This window comes from Narcine bancroftii, chromosome 9 (genome assembly GCF_036971445.1).
Source record: "Narcine bancroftii isolate sNarBan1 chromosome 9, sNarBan1.hap1, whole genome shotgun sequence".
In the NCBI taxonomy this organism is placed as follows: Eukaryota; Metazoa; Chordata; class Chondrichthyes; order Torpediniformes; family Narcinidae; genus Narcine; species Narcine bancroftii.
The window spans coordinates 6266527-6283023 of NC_091477.1; the positions used below are offsets into that span (position 1 = coordinate 6266527).

The 16497-nt window shown below is 42.3% G+C and overlaps 1 long non-coding RNA gene across 1 annotated transcript in view; it reads right to left on the bottom strand.

Moving 5' to 3' along the window:
* Positions 1 to 2721: 2721 nt before the first annotated feature.
* Positions 2722 to 16497, bottom strand: part of LOC138742810 (uncharacterized) — a 131318-nt gene continuing 117542 nt past the window's right edge. The window contains exon 7 of the long non-coding RNA XR_011344418.1: positions 2722 to 2939. This is a non-coding gene — a long non-coding RNA (uncharacterized lncRNA). The remainder of the gene's footprint in view (positions 2940 to 16497) is intronic.

Genomic DNA, 16497 nt, shown 5'->3' on the forward strand with positions numbered 1-16497 from the left:
GTACATGGGGTGGATCATGAGAGACTGTTACCTCTCATTTTACAAAGTGGAACAGCAGGTTGTGCTACAGCTTCATAGGTTCAGTGACCGGGGGAGGGGGGGTGGGGTGGGGGTGGGGGTGGGGGAAAGTGCCTGGAGGATCTCGTTGTGGAGTTGTGGCTGGGCCTGGCCAAGCTGGCCATTCATGTGTTGAGGTAGCAAGCAATCGAGGGTTCAGAGTAATCTGATTGCTGACTGCCCCTCCTTTGGGGTTGCGTCCGGGCCAGTGTGGTGATAGAGTAAGAGCATGTGATATCTAAAGAGACGGTGGGTGAGTTTTGGGAATGGTTGGCTCCCCCCAGGGAACTGAGTGTGTTGTCGATAGTGATAACCGGATTTTAATCTGAACCTGTAATGACAATGTAACAGAGGGGTGGTATTGATTTACTGCTTACTGCGAAGGTTCTACAAAGTTAATAGTATGTTTCGATGTAGTTCTGTGTGTTGTTTCTGAAGTTTTGTCATCTTGTTATTTGAATAAACTTTTGAATATAAAGTGGCACGTTTGGCATAGCGGTTAGCACAGCACTGTTACAGTACCAGCGACCAGGACCAAGGTTTGATCCCGCACTGTCTGTAAGGAGTTTGTGCTTTGTGTCTGTGTGGGTTTTTACCTGGGGCTCTGGTTTTCTCCCACCATTCAAAATGTACTGGGAGTTGTAGGTCAGTTGGGTGCAATTGGGCGGCACAGAAACGTAGGTTGAAAGGCCTTGTTACCGTGCTGTAAGGCTAACTTTAAAATAATAATGTACAAAGAAAAGTGACCATGTTTTGAACCTGTCCTCAGGCCCTCTCTGTGTTCTCCCTCCGAACGTATGGGTCCCTCCAACCATTTTAGTTTCTCACACATGTTCATATGTTAATTAAGCAGCTGTAAATTAACACAATGCAGACAAAAGTATCAGAAGGGAGAGATTAAATGAGTCTAGAGGGGGAAATAGATGGCAATATCTAGATGGGCCAAATGGCCTGCTTTTGTGCTGTAGTGTTCTTTTGTTCTTAATTGCAAGTTAATGATAATGTGAGAGTTACCCTTTGAGAATTTGGCATCCCCACCCAATGGTGGTAAACAAAATGACGGGACACACTCTCATCTTCTTACTCACTTGAGGAGGAACCTCTACACAAAGGGCTGTGAACCAGTTGAACTCTGAGTGAACAATGATGTGCTGGAGCGACTCAGCAGGTCAGGCAGTGTCCTGGGTAAAAATGGTCAGTCAACATTTCAGGTCGAGACCCTTTATCAAGACTCGTTGAAGACTTTACTTCAGTGGTTCACAACCTTTTTCTTTCCAGTCACATACCACTTTAAGCGATCCCTCTGCCATCGGTGCTCTGTGATTAGTAAGGGATTGCTTAAGGTGGTATGTGAGTGGGAAGGGAAGGTAGAGAATGACTGCCCTAGACACATATAACCATATAACAACTAAAGTATGAAAAGAGACAATATCACCCCCTCTAGTCTGCACAGATTTAAGTGAACTCCACTAGTCCCACCTACCTGATCGTTGCCCATATCCCTCCAACTCCCTCACATCCATGTACTCATCCAACCTTCTCTAAAATGACAAAATTGACCCTGCTACAGCCACCTCTTTAGGAAGGTCATTCCACTCAGCCACCACTCTCTGAGTGAAGAAGCTTCCTCGTATGTTACTTCTAAAGTTTTGCCCCCAACCCTTTCTGAAATATTTCGCTTGAGAAAATTGTCCTTTGGAGTTATGAAACCGTGCACATAACGAGTCAATTAGGTACGATTAAAACAGTGGTTTACAAATTTTTTCTTTCCACCCACCTTAAACAATCACAGAGCCCCAATGGTGTAAGGAGTACTTAAAGTAGTATGTGAGTGGAAAGAAAAAGGTTGAGAACAACTGCTTTGCTTTTTCGTCATGGTCTCACCCCTCCATGCCTCTGGAAAACAAATCTAACTTATCAGGTCTCTCTTTAAAATTGAAACACACTATCCCATGCAATATTCAGGCAAATATATGTGTGAAGTACCATAACTGGCTTCTAATTGCTTTGGTAGCATGTATACATGAGTGAACAGGCAAAAGTGATGACAGAAAAGTGAGCGGATTTTTCTGAACTGGAAAATTGGCATGTGGAGTGTTGTTGGATTGGAGTCAACATTGGGTTAGCCACAGAAGATCAAGGATCGTGGTGGAGAGGTATTATTCTGACTGAAGGACTGTGACCAGTGGTGTCCACAGGGATGACTCCGGAAGTCTGTGGCCAGTGGTGTTCCCCAGAGATCCCTCTGGAGGTCTGTGACCGGATTTAAATCTGGATCGTTTGTGCTGTGATAATGCTACACTAACTGCTACATTTCCCAAAGGACCAAAAACTTATCTCAGAAGGTTGTGTTTTCTGAAAGTGATAACTATTTCATCGAGTCATTAAGTGTGACAAAAAGCCCTTCAGCCCATCAACTGTATTCAACTATGAAGCACTAATCCCATAGCATTCACCACACAGTTCACATTCCTCCCAGATTCTAACCCTCACCAATTTACAGTGGTTTCTTAACACACCATCTGTCTTTGAGAGAAAAGGAGACCACCCAGAAGAAACCATGGTCAGTGGGAGACCATGTTAACTCCGTGCAGACAGCCCCAGAGGTTAGGTTTGAATCTGGGTCATTTTGAGCCATGGTGGCCCTAGGTCCATGAGAGGTGAAGTTTGAGTCGATGTAGGGGAAATTGGTTTGTGTCAAGGACTGAGCTGTATTCACATCTCTCTGTAGTTCCTCGTGGCCTTGGGCCGAACCGTTGCCATCCCAAGTTGTGGTCTATCCACACAGGATCCTCTCTGTAGTGCATCTGTTAACATGCTGAATTGTCTTGGTGTTCTCAGTTGAAATTTCCTTCGGGGTCTGAGTTCTACCTTCTCCCATTCTCTCAGTATGAATATTGGGGAACATGGCAATAAAAGATACAGAACGGGAGGATTAGAAAACAGCATATATCACATGCAGTACAGTTAAAAGAATGTGGACTGCACACAATATATTTTGGAAATATTAATTCTACTAGTTATCAACATATTAATCAAACTCTTTACAATGATGCCATCAGCACTTCTGTTTATAGAAATATTCATACATCAACCCCACTGATTTGTAAGAAGAATTGTCAACTGTTTCCACTTGAACAAACTCTAACCAATAATGTATAAATTAATTTTGTCATTGACTTTAATTGGAAATATTTATAAATCTCACCATGCTGCATGAACACAAATATTGTTCAAGGTCACAAACTACTGTTGAAAATCTTCATTGTTTGGAGCTGAAGAGGAGATAAATAATTTTCTGATAAAACTTGTTTGTTCTTGGGCCAGCTGCAGCTGCCCTGAAAAGGTGGGAGTGAACTGCCATTGTTGGAACTCCACATGTTTGAGGTAATCCAACCCTTCACTGCCTGCCTCCCAACTTTCTCTGCCATCCACTCGATGCACCTGTGTCTGCAGTGTTTTATTCTCTCTTGGTTATACAATGCCTTGATTTCAAAGTTTTGCTTAATCCATAAGGCTATTTAACAAGATGAGAGCCCATGGTATAATAGGATGTTGGGGGCTGCTTCTTTTCATGTTCCATATTGATGACTTGTAGCGGGCCGAGCTGCCGCGTAGCATGGTGTTGTGAACTGTCGCTGGGCAGCTCACCGAGCCAATGCGTAGAGCTGTGGGCCAGGTCGCTGCTCACTTGCATGGGTGAGGAACCACATGCACACGACGCAGCGAGCCGAGTCGCGGATAACTGGACCATTGTGCCTCTTTCTAGAGGGCGCGGGGCTCCCATTGTGTTTACTTTAAACATATGGGCCCCACAGATCAGTGATGTCACTACCGGTCTTGTGGGGCCCAGATCAGGAGGGATATAAAAGGAGGAAGCAAATTCGAATAAAAGATCATCTAGCAACACTACAGACTTAGATTATGGAATGAATGGTTTTGTGGCCAAGTTTGCAGAAAATACAAAGGTAGGTTGAGGAACAGGTAGTGTTGAGGAAACAGGGAGGCTGCAGAAGGATGTGGACAGATTAGGAAGGTTGGCAGAAAAGTGGCCAATAAAATAGAATGTCAGAAAGTGTACGGTATTGCACTTTGGTAGGAAAATGTAAATGGGCAGACTATTTTCTAAATGGGGAGAAAATTTAAAATACCCAGATGGAAAGATACCTGGGAGTCCTAATTAATATAAACTTGCAGGTTGAGTCGGTGGTGAAGAAGGCAAAAGCAAATCTGGCATTCATTTCAAGAGAATGTAAGAGCAGAGGTGTAATCATGAAGCTTTATAAGGCACACAGGGAGATTTCATGTGGAGGATTGTGAGCAGTTTTGGGCTCCTCATTTAAGAAATTAAGTGTTGATGTCAGAGAGGTTTCAGAGAAGGTTCACAGAGATGATTCCAGGAATGAAAGGGTTATTGTATGAGGAGCGTTTGACTCTTCTTGGCCTGTACTCATAGGAATTGGGGATTGTACGGAAACATTTTGAATGTTGTAAGGCATGGTCAGAGTAGAAACATGGAAGTCTGCAGACACCAGAGCTGAAGTGAAAACACAGTGCTGGAGAAAGTCTAACAGTGTAATTTATATAGCAAAGTTATCTTTATCTTTGCAACATAGTGTACACTGTTTGACCAGCTGATTTTCTTCAGCACCGTGTTTCTGCATGGAAAGAGAAGACATAGAAAGGTTGTTTCTCATGGTAGAGAGTCTAGGATAAGAGGGCACAACTTCTGGATTGAAGGGCTTCCACTTAGAATGGAAATGTGGAGGAATTATTTTAGCCAGAGGATGGTGTCTCTGGAGTTTGTTGCCACAGGGGATTTTGAAAGACAGGTCATTTGGGAGTATTTAAGGCAGAGATTGATTGATAAGGTTCTTGATTGACCAGGGCACCAAAGGTTATGGGGAGAAGGCCGGTCAGTGTGGTGAGTGGGAAAATGGATCAGCTCATGGTTAAATGGTGGGGCAGATTTGATGGCTGAATGGCCTATTTCAGCTATTATCTCATATGGTCTTATTCCAGTTTTTCTATTCTTCCTCTTTCTTTTATTCACCTACCATTTAACTTTTTAAAAATATATCTGCACCTCCTAATTCTGATCCCTTTCTTAACCTCAATTTAATCAAGCTCAAGTTTACTGTCATCTGACAAGCGCAACCCATTTACAAGTGCAACCCAACAAAACAGCATTCTCTAGTCCTCGTGCAAAACACGCAGACACACAACTGGATGTAACACACATACAGTACAAATAATACATATGCAGTACGTCTATACATATATAATAATAAATAAATATTGTTAAATAAATAATAACATGTCAAATGGTTTGTATGGGGACTATTCCAATCTTTTCGCAGCATTTTCTGAGCTCTAATTCCTCCACAGCTCTCCAGCTCCTTCCTCAATAGGGTGCTCCTCAAAACATTGGGTCTCATTGGAACAGTACAGGGGTCCATAACTAATAAATACATCTTTGAGGATGGGTTTATTGCAGATGAAATATTAATGAAAGCCTATATCTCAGTTCTCAAAACCAGGCAACATCCTTGAAAATCTTCTCTGCACTCTTTCAATCTTATTGATTTCCTTGCTGTAGTTTGGTGACCAAACTGCACATAATACTTCAACTTTGGCCTCACCAATGTCTTATGCAACTTCACCACAACATCCCTACTCCTGCACTCAATATTTTGATTTATGAAAGCCAATGTGCTAAAAGTTCTCGACCTGTGATGCCACTTTCAAATAATTACTGAATCTATCTGTGTGCCCAGATGCCTCAGTTCTATTGCATTCCATAGTGCCCTACTGCTTACCGTGTATGTCCTACCTTGGTTTGTCCTTCCAAAGTGCAACACCTGACATTTGTCTGTATTAAATTCTACTTGCCACTTTCCAGCCCATTTTTCTGGTTAGTGCAGATTCCTCTGCAAGCTTTGAAAACCTTCTTCACTGTCCTCCACATCCAATCTTTGTGTTATCAGCACACATGCTGATCCAATTTGTCACATTATTATGGAGATCATTATTGATGATCAGCACCGATCCTTGAGGCATACCACTAATCAGAGGCCTTCAGTCGGAGAGACAGTCATCCGTGACCACTCTCTGGCTTCTCCTGTAAAGCCAATGTCTAACATAATTGACTACCTCAATATGAACACTGAGTGACCAAATCTTCCTCTCGTATGGCATTTTGTCAAAGGCCTTCGTCCCACAACATTTAAGAAGCTCCTTATAAGTACTTGAATCTCCAAGGCAGAAAAAGTGAATGGATTACATGAACAGTATGGATATGATGGGCCAAAGAGCATGTTTCTCTGCTGTACCGTTTAATGATTCTATCTATGACTCCATGACAATGAAGCAGACTGTTGTAATGTGAAGTGTTTTTAAAGTGAGGCTGGGAGGGATTTACTTCTTGTCTGTCTTCTTTACTTCCTGTGTGCCTTGTATGTAGCTTGGAGGCCATGCCGTGTGTAAGGGGGGAAACAACAGAGAAACAAGCGTGTGTGTGTGGGTGGGTGTGTGTGTGTGTGTGTGTGTGTGTGTGTGTGTGTGTGTGTGTATGTGTGTGCACGTGCATGTGTGCGTGTCCCTGTGCGCATGTGTGCATGTGTGTGTGCATGCATGTGTGCCTGTGCGCATGTGTGTGTGTGTGTGTGCATGCATGTGTGCATGTGCCTGTGCACATGTGTGAGTGTGTGTATATGGTTTTTCTGCTCTAGATAAAGTTGTTATTTTGAGCTTGAAATTGTTGAGTGGTACTTTCTCAAAGCAGAAGTTACCACAGAGACCATTCAGCCCATTGAGCCTGTTTCAATTTACAGAGCAATCCCATGGAGCCTCCTCCACAAATTAGTTAGTCTTTACCTGAGTTCTGCCAACATCCCAATAAACATCTGTATTTTCTCCAATGCTGTCACATCCTCCTTGGCCTGGAGACAAGGAATGTACCAAGAACTTTAGTTAAGGCTAATCTTTGGAGTTTCACAGGCATTTAAGCAGAGATTTTTAGACTATTGGATTCCACAGATCAAATCGTGCAGGTCTTGGCTTTCAATATTTGTGTGTAAATGGTCGATAGATGGTCATGCGATCTTCAATTGCAGCATGTTAGCAAACCTATCTAGGAATGGTTTGCAGAAAATCTTTTGTTTCCACCAGTAAGAGTTTAAAGTTGATCAACTAAGAAGACAAAAAAAATTGCCATCTGACCTTTGGAAACCTAAACCTTGGATAGAATAGAACATGAGTTTCTATTTTAACCCATAGATTGCAAATATGCCCTGCCATACTCAAGAAATTTAACCCTATCCAGAACCAAGCTGATACATCCATTCCCTTCACTTTGCACTGTATATTACATGCCGTACAATGGTCAAGTGTATCTGAACATAATGGCTTCTCCAGCGCAATCTAATGGAACAGTGGGTTCACACACCCACACATGCACGCATATATCAATAGATATACAACACACACACACACACACACACACACACACACACACACGCTCACACACACATGCACATACACCATACATGCACATACACCATACATGCCCACACCCACACATGCACTCATATGTCAATATCCACACACATACATGCATACACCACACACACACACACACACACACACACACACACACACACACACACACACACACACACACACCCACATATGCACACAGATGCACACACATGCACATGGACACACACAGGTACATATGCACATGCACACAATGCAGACACACATGTGTAGATACACACATTCAGCACACACACGCACAAATTTCAATCACATACAGGCTCATGTAATCAAATTTGTTTATCCCATTCTTGTGACATCCATATTTCTGGGTTATAAGAAACATCCTTCTATGTATTGATGGTGATTATAATTAGTTTATTGTCATACACATTGTACCGTCTACACATGAGCGAAAATTCCTGTGCTGCAGCAGAACAGGTAGTTGTAAAGAAAATTGACAATAGTAAACTACTGGTAACTGAATTAGATTAAAACACAAAAATCTAAATACACCATGTAAAAACATGGCTCTGGAGAAACTCAGCAGGTCAAACAGTGTCCTTTATGCGGAAAAGATAAAGATACAGAACCAATGTTTCGGGCTCGAGCCCTTCATCCAGCTTAGTCATTTTCAAACTTTTTCTTTCCATTCACATATCACTTTAAGTATTCCCGAAGCTCTGTGATTAGTAAGGGATTGCTTAAGCTGGTCTGTGGCTGGGAAGGGAACGGTGAGAACCAATTGTTGCTGAAATATTTTACTTGAGAGAAAATTGTCATTATACAATTTCCTTTGGAGTTCTGAAACCATACACATGACGAGCCAATTAGGGACAATTAAACAGTGGTTTCAAACCTTTTTTTTTCCTACTCACAGACCACCATAAGCAATCCCTTACCAATCACAGAGCACCAACGGCATAGTGATCACTTAAAGTGGTATGTAAGTGGAAAGAAAAAGTTTGAAAACCACTGATCTAACCAAATTAAATTAAAATAGTTAATAAGGGTGATAAATTGTATGCAAAAGTGCTGGAGAAACTCAGCAGGACATAGTGATAGGTGTTGGGCCTGACCCCTCCTTCAGAAGAGCCAAAAACAAAGTGCCTGGTGAGTTTTTCCAGCACTCCTGAAGACAGGCAAAGGCCCGAAATGTCGACTGCCCTTGGATGCTGTGTGACCTGCTGGGTTTTTCCAGGACTTTGGTGTGCTGTGGAACACCCCCAGCCACGGCAGATTTTCTCGTTTACCTTCAACAAAGGTTTTATGTTTCAGATTGATATTTTTGAAGAAATGTAAAGTTCCGGATACTTTATCATGGATCCTGGTAGACAGAGGAGGGCGCAATGGCTCTGCAAATTCATTATTATTTTTTGTTAAAAGGAAGGTAATGTTGAAAGCTCAGCCTATTGCTTTATAGGGTAAATTTTAGTTAGCCAATAGAGTCATACAGCATGGAAATAAGCTCAACCCCTACATGCACCTACTGAGTTATCCATCTGAGTTAGTCCCATTTGTCTGCACTTGGCCTACATCCCTCTAAAACCTCTCCTGGTTCCTGCCAAAACTTCTTTTAAATGATGCAATCCTATCCACTTCCTCTGGCTGCTTGTTCCACAAACCCATTGCCCTCTTGTGTGAAATAGCTGTCAGGTTCCTTTTAAATATTTCCCTATGGCCACCTCAGGCAATTGTAGAGGCCAAGGTGTCGGGTGTATTTAAGGCAGTGATTCATGGGCTCTTGATTAGCCATGCCATCAAAGGTTATGGGGTAAAGGCTGGGCAGTGGGGCTAAATGGGAGATCAGCTCATGATTGAACAGCAGGGCAGACTCGGTGTCCTCAATAACCTATGTCTGTTCCTATGTCGTATGGTCTTCTGGTCTTGTCGATACCAATCAATATCATCCCATTTGCCTGCGCATTCACCCCAAATCCCTCAGATCCTTCCCTGTGCATGAACCTGCTGAAATGTCTTTTACATGATACAGTTGTCCCTGCTTCCTCCATTTCCTCTGGCAGTTCATTCCATGTACCTATCACCAACATTCCCTCCAATTTTTAGTCGTCAGTGTGCACAAAATTCTTACGCTGTGCAATGTTTTTTTCCCTGTGACAAAAGTATGTCCGGACTGAATGCTTGTGCATAAGTAAACTTGAAATTGTTTCAAGATAATTTTGGCACAGCCTATCTCTCATGTTTAATAAAACCCATGACAGCATGTTTTAATATAGTACAAGTATGATTAACTACCACTGTAACTGACTAACTAGTTATCAGAAACAGTTAGCCAAGAGATTATTTTCAATAAGTATCATTATTAATTACTACAATTTTTTAGGTTACTAACCTTTAGTGCGCACTTTAATTTGGACACTAATTGTGAAATTTCTGCGTGCACATGGCTTAGAGGGAGCAGTGCCCACCACCCTCTGCATGAAGAACATGCTCCTCAGATCACTTTGATATCCTTCCCCTCTCACCTTAAGTCCACCCTGAAAAAAGGCCCATGACTATTTCTGATATTTTTGCTCCTCATAACTTTACAATGCATAAGATCCTTCTTTTCACTCCTATGTGGCAGGGAAAATTATTCCAGTTCATCCAAACTCTCCTGCCCCAGTTACAGTGTCATGAATATGTTCTGCACCCTTTCCAGGTGACCAGAGCCTGCACACTGTGTTGTCTCACCTCCCCACCCCACCCACACCCCCCCATTGTATACAGTTGTAGAATGATGGCCGTGCTCCTGCATGCAGTCCCTTAGGCAATGAAGTCAAGCACCATCATCTTGTGGATCAGATATGTTGGTCTGGATCAATTAGTTGCTATATCAATTTCCTCATTCAGTGCAGTAAATCCTTTTTCAAACACTGAGAGTCTGAGGAATCTCAACAGGCCCTGACCCAAAATGTCAACAAACATGGATGCTGTCTGATCCGGCAAGTCCTTCCAACTAATCATCATTTGTTCAGGACTTGAGGGCTATGGCCTGGGTGCCGGCCAATGGGACTAGACTGAATAATAGTTTGGCACAGACTCGATGGGCCAAAGGGCCTATTTCTATGCTGAAGTGTTCTATGATGCTTTGGTTCTATTCCAGCATCTGCAGTTTTTGTTTCTCCCTTAAAGCCTTTTGTAGAGCAGGGGCTGAAATAAGGTCAGTAAGTGACTTTGAATCTATTACGGTTCTGTTGGTCCTTATAATTGCTCATTAACTCACAGAATTCTGCTCTCCCCAAAGCTCATCATGAACAATGTAACACTGCAGCTTAGAAACAAGCCTTTATAGTCTGTGCTGAACTATTATTCTACCTAGTCCCACTAACCTGCACCCTGACCATGTCCTTCCATATCTTTCCCATCCATGAACCTCTCCAATTTTTACCTATAGGTCAAAATTTGCCAATTCAGCCAGCAGTTCTCTCCATACGCCCACCATTGTCTGCATGAAGTTTCCTTTCATCCTTAACCCATGACAGTATGAATGTCCCCTCCTCACTGATTGTCAACATAGGGGCAACCCCAAGGATTTGGGCTTAGCCCACTGCTCTACTCATTCTACACCCACGACTGTGTGGCCAGGCACAATTCCAAAGCTATCTACAAGTTGGCTGATGGCACCACAGTTGTCGGCAGAATCACAAACGGCAATGGGGAAGCGTCCAGGAGGGAGATGGATCAGCTCGTTGAATAGTGTAACACAACAACAACAACAACCTTGCACTCAATGACAGCAAAACCAAGGAGATGAGTGTGGACTTTAGAAGGAAGTTGGGAATCCACAGCGAGGGCTCAGTTGTGGGGAGGGTCAAGAACTTCATATTTCTGGCTGTCAACATCTTTGAGGACCTCCATGTTGATGCAATCACAAAGAAGGCTCGCCAGCAGATATACTTTGCAAAGTGTCTGAGGAGATTCTGTATGTCACCGAAGACTCTTATAAACTTCTACAGGTGTACCGCGGAGAGCATTCTGGCTGGTTGCATCACTGCCTGGTACGGAAGCACCAACTCTCAGGACAAGAATAAACTCCAGAGCATTGTTAACTCAGCCTGCGCCATCACAGGCACCAGACTTCACTCCATCGAGGATATCAACATGAGTTAGTGTCTTAACAAGCAGCCTCTATCCTCAAGGACCCTGACCATTAGGGAAAAGGTACAGGAGCCTAAAGATGAGCACTCAGCGGAACAAGGACAGGTTCTTCCCCGCTGCCATCAGATTCCTGAATAATCATTGAACTAAAGACACTGCCTGACTTTTCATGTTTATTTTTATGGTAATGGTATAAGATGGTTTATAATATGAACATTTGCACTAATGACGTTGCTGCAAAACATTGAATTTCATGACTTGTTGATGACAATAAATTCTGATTCTGATGTCCTCTAAGTTTTATTTCACCTAACCTCAGCCTACTTGCACTTACTACATCAATACCCACCATAATTTTGTATACCTCTATCATATCTCCCCTCATTCTTCTACACTCCACAGAATAAAGTCCTAACCTGATCAACTCAGTTCATCAGGACCCGGATGCATCCTTGAAAATCTCCGCTGCACTCTTTCAGTCTTACTGATATCATTCCTGTAGTTAGGTGACCAAAACTATACACAATACTCCAAATTTAGCCTCTTTAATATCTCTATACAACTTTACCATAACATCCTAACTCCTGACCTCAATACATTGATTTATGAAGACCAATATCCAAAAAGTTCTCTGTGACCCTGTTGTTATATAGTCAGGATAATGTGAACTATTTTGTAATCGTGTAAAAAATACCCTTCTCACCATAGTAACAGTAGTGCACCACTGTGGGGCATATATAGTGTGTGTGTGTGTGTGTGTGTGTGTGTGTGTGTGTGTGTGTGTGTGTGTGTGTGTGTGTGTGTGTGTGTGTGTGTGTGTGTGTGTGTGTGTGTGTGTGTGTGAGTGTGTGTGTGTGTGTGAGTGTGTGTGTGTGTGTGCGCGTGCGTGCGTGCGTGCGTGCGTGCGTGTAGTTTCCTTAGATGGTGGAAGGCATTAGTAAGTAAAATTTTTTTTTCTGTTAATGAAATCTTCCATCTCTAAGTTATTTAAGAAGTCTCCCAAGTAACTCAAGAGACATAACACCTACCTACTTGTGAATCTACTTTTTGAGCACCTTTTTTATACTACTGATAAATAGAGATACTGTCTGCCCCAGAATTATTCCCAAATCTCTCTATTCTACGGCACTCCTCAATACCCAACTGTTTACCGTGTATTTTTTTTATCTTGGTTTTTCTTTCAAAAGTGCAACACCTCACATTTGTCTGCATTAAATTCCATCTATAATTTTGCAGCCCATATATCAAGTTGGTCCACATCCCTCTTCAAGCTTTGAAATTCTTTGTCACTGGTCACTTCAGCAGCCGTTCCCAAGTTTTCTTTGGCTATGGCCCCCTTAGGTCTTTGCTCAAAGCTCATGGGGCCCCCTTCCCTGTGAAGCAGACATTTAGTTGGTTTCTTCCATACTTCTCTTCTATCGGCTAAATAAAAAAATGATTTCAGTTTGTGGCCCCCCTTAAATGTGCTGTGGCCCTCAGGGGGGCAGTATAGCCCCCATCAACAATGGCTTCACTACATTTCCAATCATTGTTACCTGAAAACTTGCTGATATAATTGACCGCATTATCATCCAGATCATTGATATAGATGGTAAACCACAATGGGCCTGGCAGAAATTCTTGAAACACAGGCAAAAGTAGAAGCACAATGCTGGGAAATTCAGGAGGTCAAACGGTGTATTTTATGTGGCAAAGATACAGAACCAACATTTGGGCTTAAGCTTTTCATCAAGATATAGCAAAATAGAGGGCAGGCGCCCAAACAAAATGGTGCAGGGGAGGGGCATGGTTCCAGAGGCAGGGGGTAATAGGCAGATAAGGGAGGGAGGGCACAGCAGCAAGTAGGGGGAGGAGTTATGGCTCTGTGAATGGAGAGAGATGGGGTGGAGAGCTGGATGAAAGAAGACAAAATGAAGGGGAAGGGAGGAAGAATGGAGAGTAGGTTAGCAGAAACCGGAGAAGTCGACGTTAGTGCCATACAGATGGAGAGTGCCCAGATGGAAAATTAATGTTGCTCCTCCAATTTACGGGTGGTCTTGATGGGACAGGAAATGAAGCCATGGTCAGACATGGGAGTGGGGTGTGAGGTTGAAGTAGTTCATTCACAGGCCTCCAGTCAGAGAGACAATCTTCCACTCCCACCAATGGCTTCTTTTGCAAAGCCGATATCTTTTCTTAAATATTTTAATTAAAATTTTAAATCACATAATTAATTAAACCCCACCCCTACCTCCCTCAACCACCCCACTAACACCCTCCCTCCTTCCCTACCCTCCTACAAAGAAAAGAAGAAAGAGATCGTCAATAAAAACATTCATAAGGAACATTTTAGCTGCAGAAGCTGAGATGCCTACTGGAATGGATTCAGAGATCGAAGTTTTACACCAAGTATTTTTAGATATGGGCTCCATACTTTAATGAAGAAAAAGTATTTATCTCTCAAGTTATACGTTATCTTTTCTAAAGGAATACAAGGTTTCATTTCATTATGTCATCCTTTAATACTTAAAACCATTCAGATTTTCATGTAGTAGCCAAACATTTTTTAGAAACAGCCAAAGCCAAACGTAAAAATTCAATTTAATACATAGTCAATCTCAACCCTAAGGCAATCGACTTAATATCCCCGAATAAAAACAACAGTGTATCAAATGGTAAATTCACTTTTAATAACTGCTCTAAAAACGATTTAATTTGTAACCAAAAATTTTTAACCTTAAGTAAAGCCAATTTCTAATCCAATTTACTACCTTAACATGAACGCCAAGTATCTGACCTCCCATTTGTGACCTTGCAAAAGGCCTTATTAAAGTCCATGTAGATAGCATCCAAAGCCTTTCCTTCATCAACTTTCCTTGTAACTTCCTTGATAAACTCTAAGATTGGTTAAACATTGTGTACCATGTACCAAGCCATGTTGACTATCCCTAACCTACCCCTGGCTATCCAAATACTTGTATATCCAGTCTCTCAGAATGCCTTCCAATTATCTATCTAATACTGATGGTTAGACTCAATGGCCTATTATTTCCTGGATCATATTTAGAATCTTTTTTAAAACAACCTGAGTCACCCTACAATCCTCCATCACCTCACCCATAGCTAAGGACACGTTAAATGTATCTGCCTGGGCAATTTCTACACTAGCCTCCCTGAAGGTCTGAGGGAATATTTCATCATTATTTGCTTGAAAGCTCCTCCTACTCATTAATCTGCATATGATCACTGCTTGTTTGCCTCTCTTCCACAGACTCTGTGCCAGTTTCCAGAGTCAATACAGATGAAAAAAAACCATTTAAGATCTCCCCCATCTCTCTGGTTCTATACTCTGATCAAGAGGACCAATTTTGACCCTCACTATCATTTTGCTCTTAATATTTCTTCACTTTGTCTGTCAAAGCAACCTCAAGACTTCTTTTAGCCCTCCTGATTTCTTTCCGAAGTTTTTTCTTGGATTTTCTATACAGCTCAAGTACCCCATTTGCTCCTTGTTGCCTATCCCTGCTATGTACCTCCCTCTTCTTCTTAACCAGATCCCCAATATCTCTTGAAAAATGAGGTTCCCTATGCTGGATGACTTTGCCTTTAATCCTGACATGAATATACAAACTTTGTTTCTTGGTGAAGAGGTCAAGGCAAAAAGTGAAGTAGTTTTGTCATAAGAAAAATGATTTTCCATCTATCAGGTTGGCATTTCCTACACACAAATACTATAAGTGACTGCTGGCAGTCACTTTAAATCATTCACGTTAACATCCCCAAATATAAACAATTTGATGGGATACTTTGTGAACACGGCTGTTTACCTTCAATCCAATGCACACTCACACACATTTTACTACTGGTTCAAGCAGCTCAGCAGACTTCTATGCGTGTTCACATTTCTGAAGGGACTTATGCAGTAACCTACAGACACTGCCTCACTTTTTCTCTTTCTCCACTTTTAAAAAAATCTTGAATTTACATAATTGTAACTTTATAGTAATTTTGCATCTTGTTCTGGACCATACCACTGCCACAAATCAACAAATCACATATTCATAACAATAAACACAATTCTGATTCTTGCTGTGCATATTTTGTTCATTCTTTTCTTTCCTTTCTCTTTATCTCCTTTTCTTTCTTTCCTCCTTACCTTTCTTCCTTCCTTCCTCCTTCTTTCTCCTTTCCTCCTTCCTTCCTTCCTTCTTTCTTTCCTTCCTTCCTTCCTTCTTCCTTCTTTCCTTCCCTCCTTTCCTTTAAATTTAAATTCCTTTTCCCCTTCCTTCCTTCTTACTTTCTTTCAGTATTTTCCTTTCGTTTTCTTCTTTCCTTTTCTCCTTCAAATTTTTAATTCTTTCCTTCTTTCTCCCTTCCTCAATGAAACAACCAAAAAGGCGCCTCCTCATGGTGCGGAAGATAACCGGAGGAAACCCACTCATTTATGGGGAGAATGAGCAAACTCCACACAAGTATGCGCCTAAGGAAGAGAAAGTGGCCCTTTGATTTGCCGTTCAGTTGGCAGCCTACATCTGAGTGCACTCCGGCTCCTGTCCCTTGAGTTGTCAAGTTAGCATGGCTAGCTGTCAGCTGGGGCAACCAGTGCCGGCTATCAGCCCCACACTGATCACTCTGCCCCCACTGAGGGAGAAGGGGACTGGAGTGGCTGGTGGGGGAGAAGGGGGCTGGGGCGGCTGGCAGGGGAGAAGGAGGCTGGAGCAGCCGGCTGGTGAGTACGGCGCTCGAGTCAGGTACCGGCATTGTTTCGGCCAGCCCCCTTCTCCCCCACTGGCGGCTCCAATCCCCTTCTCCCCCACCAGTCAC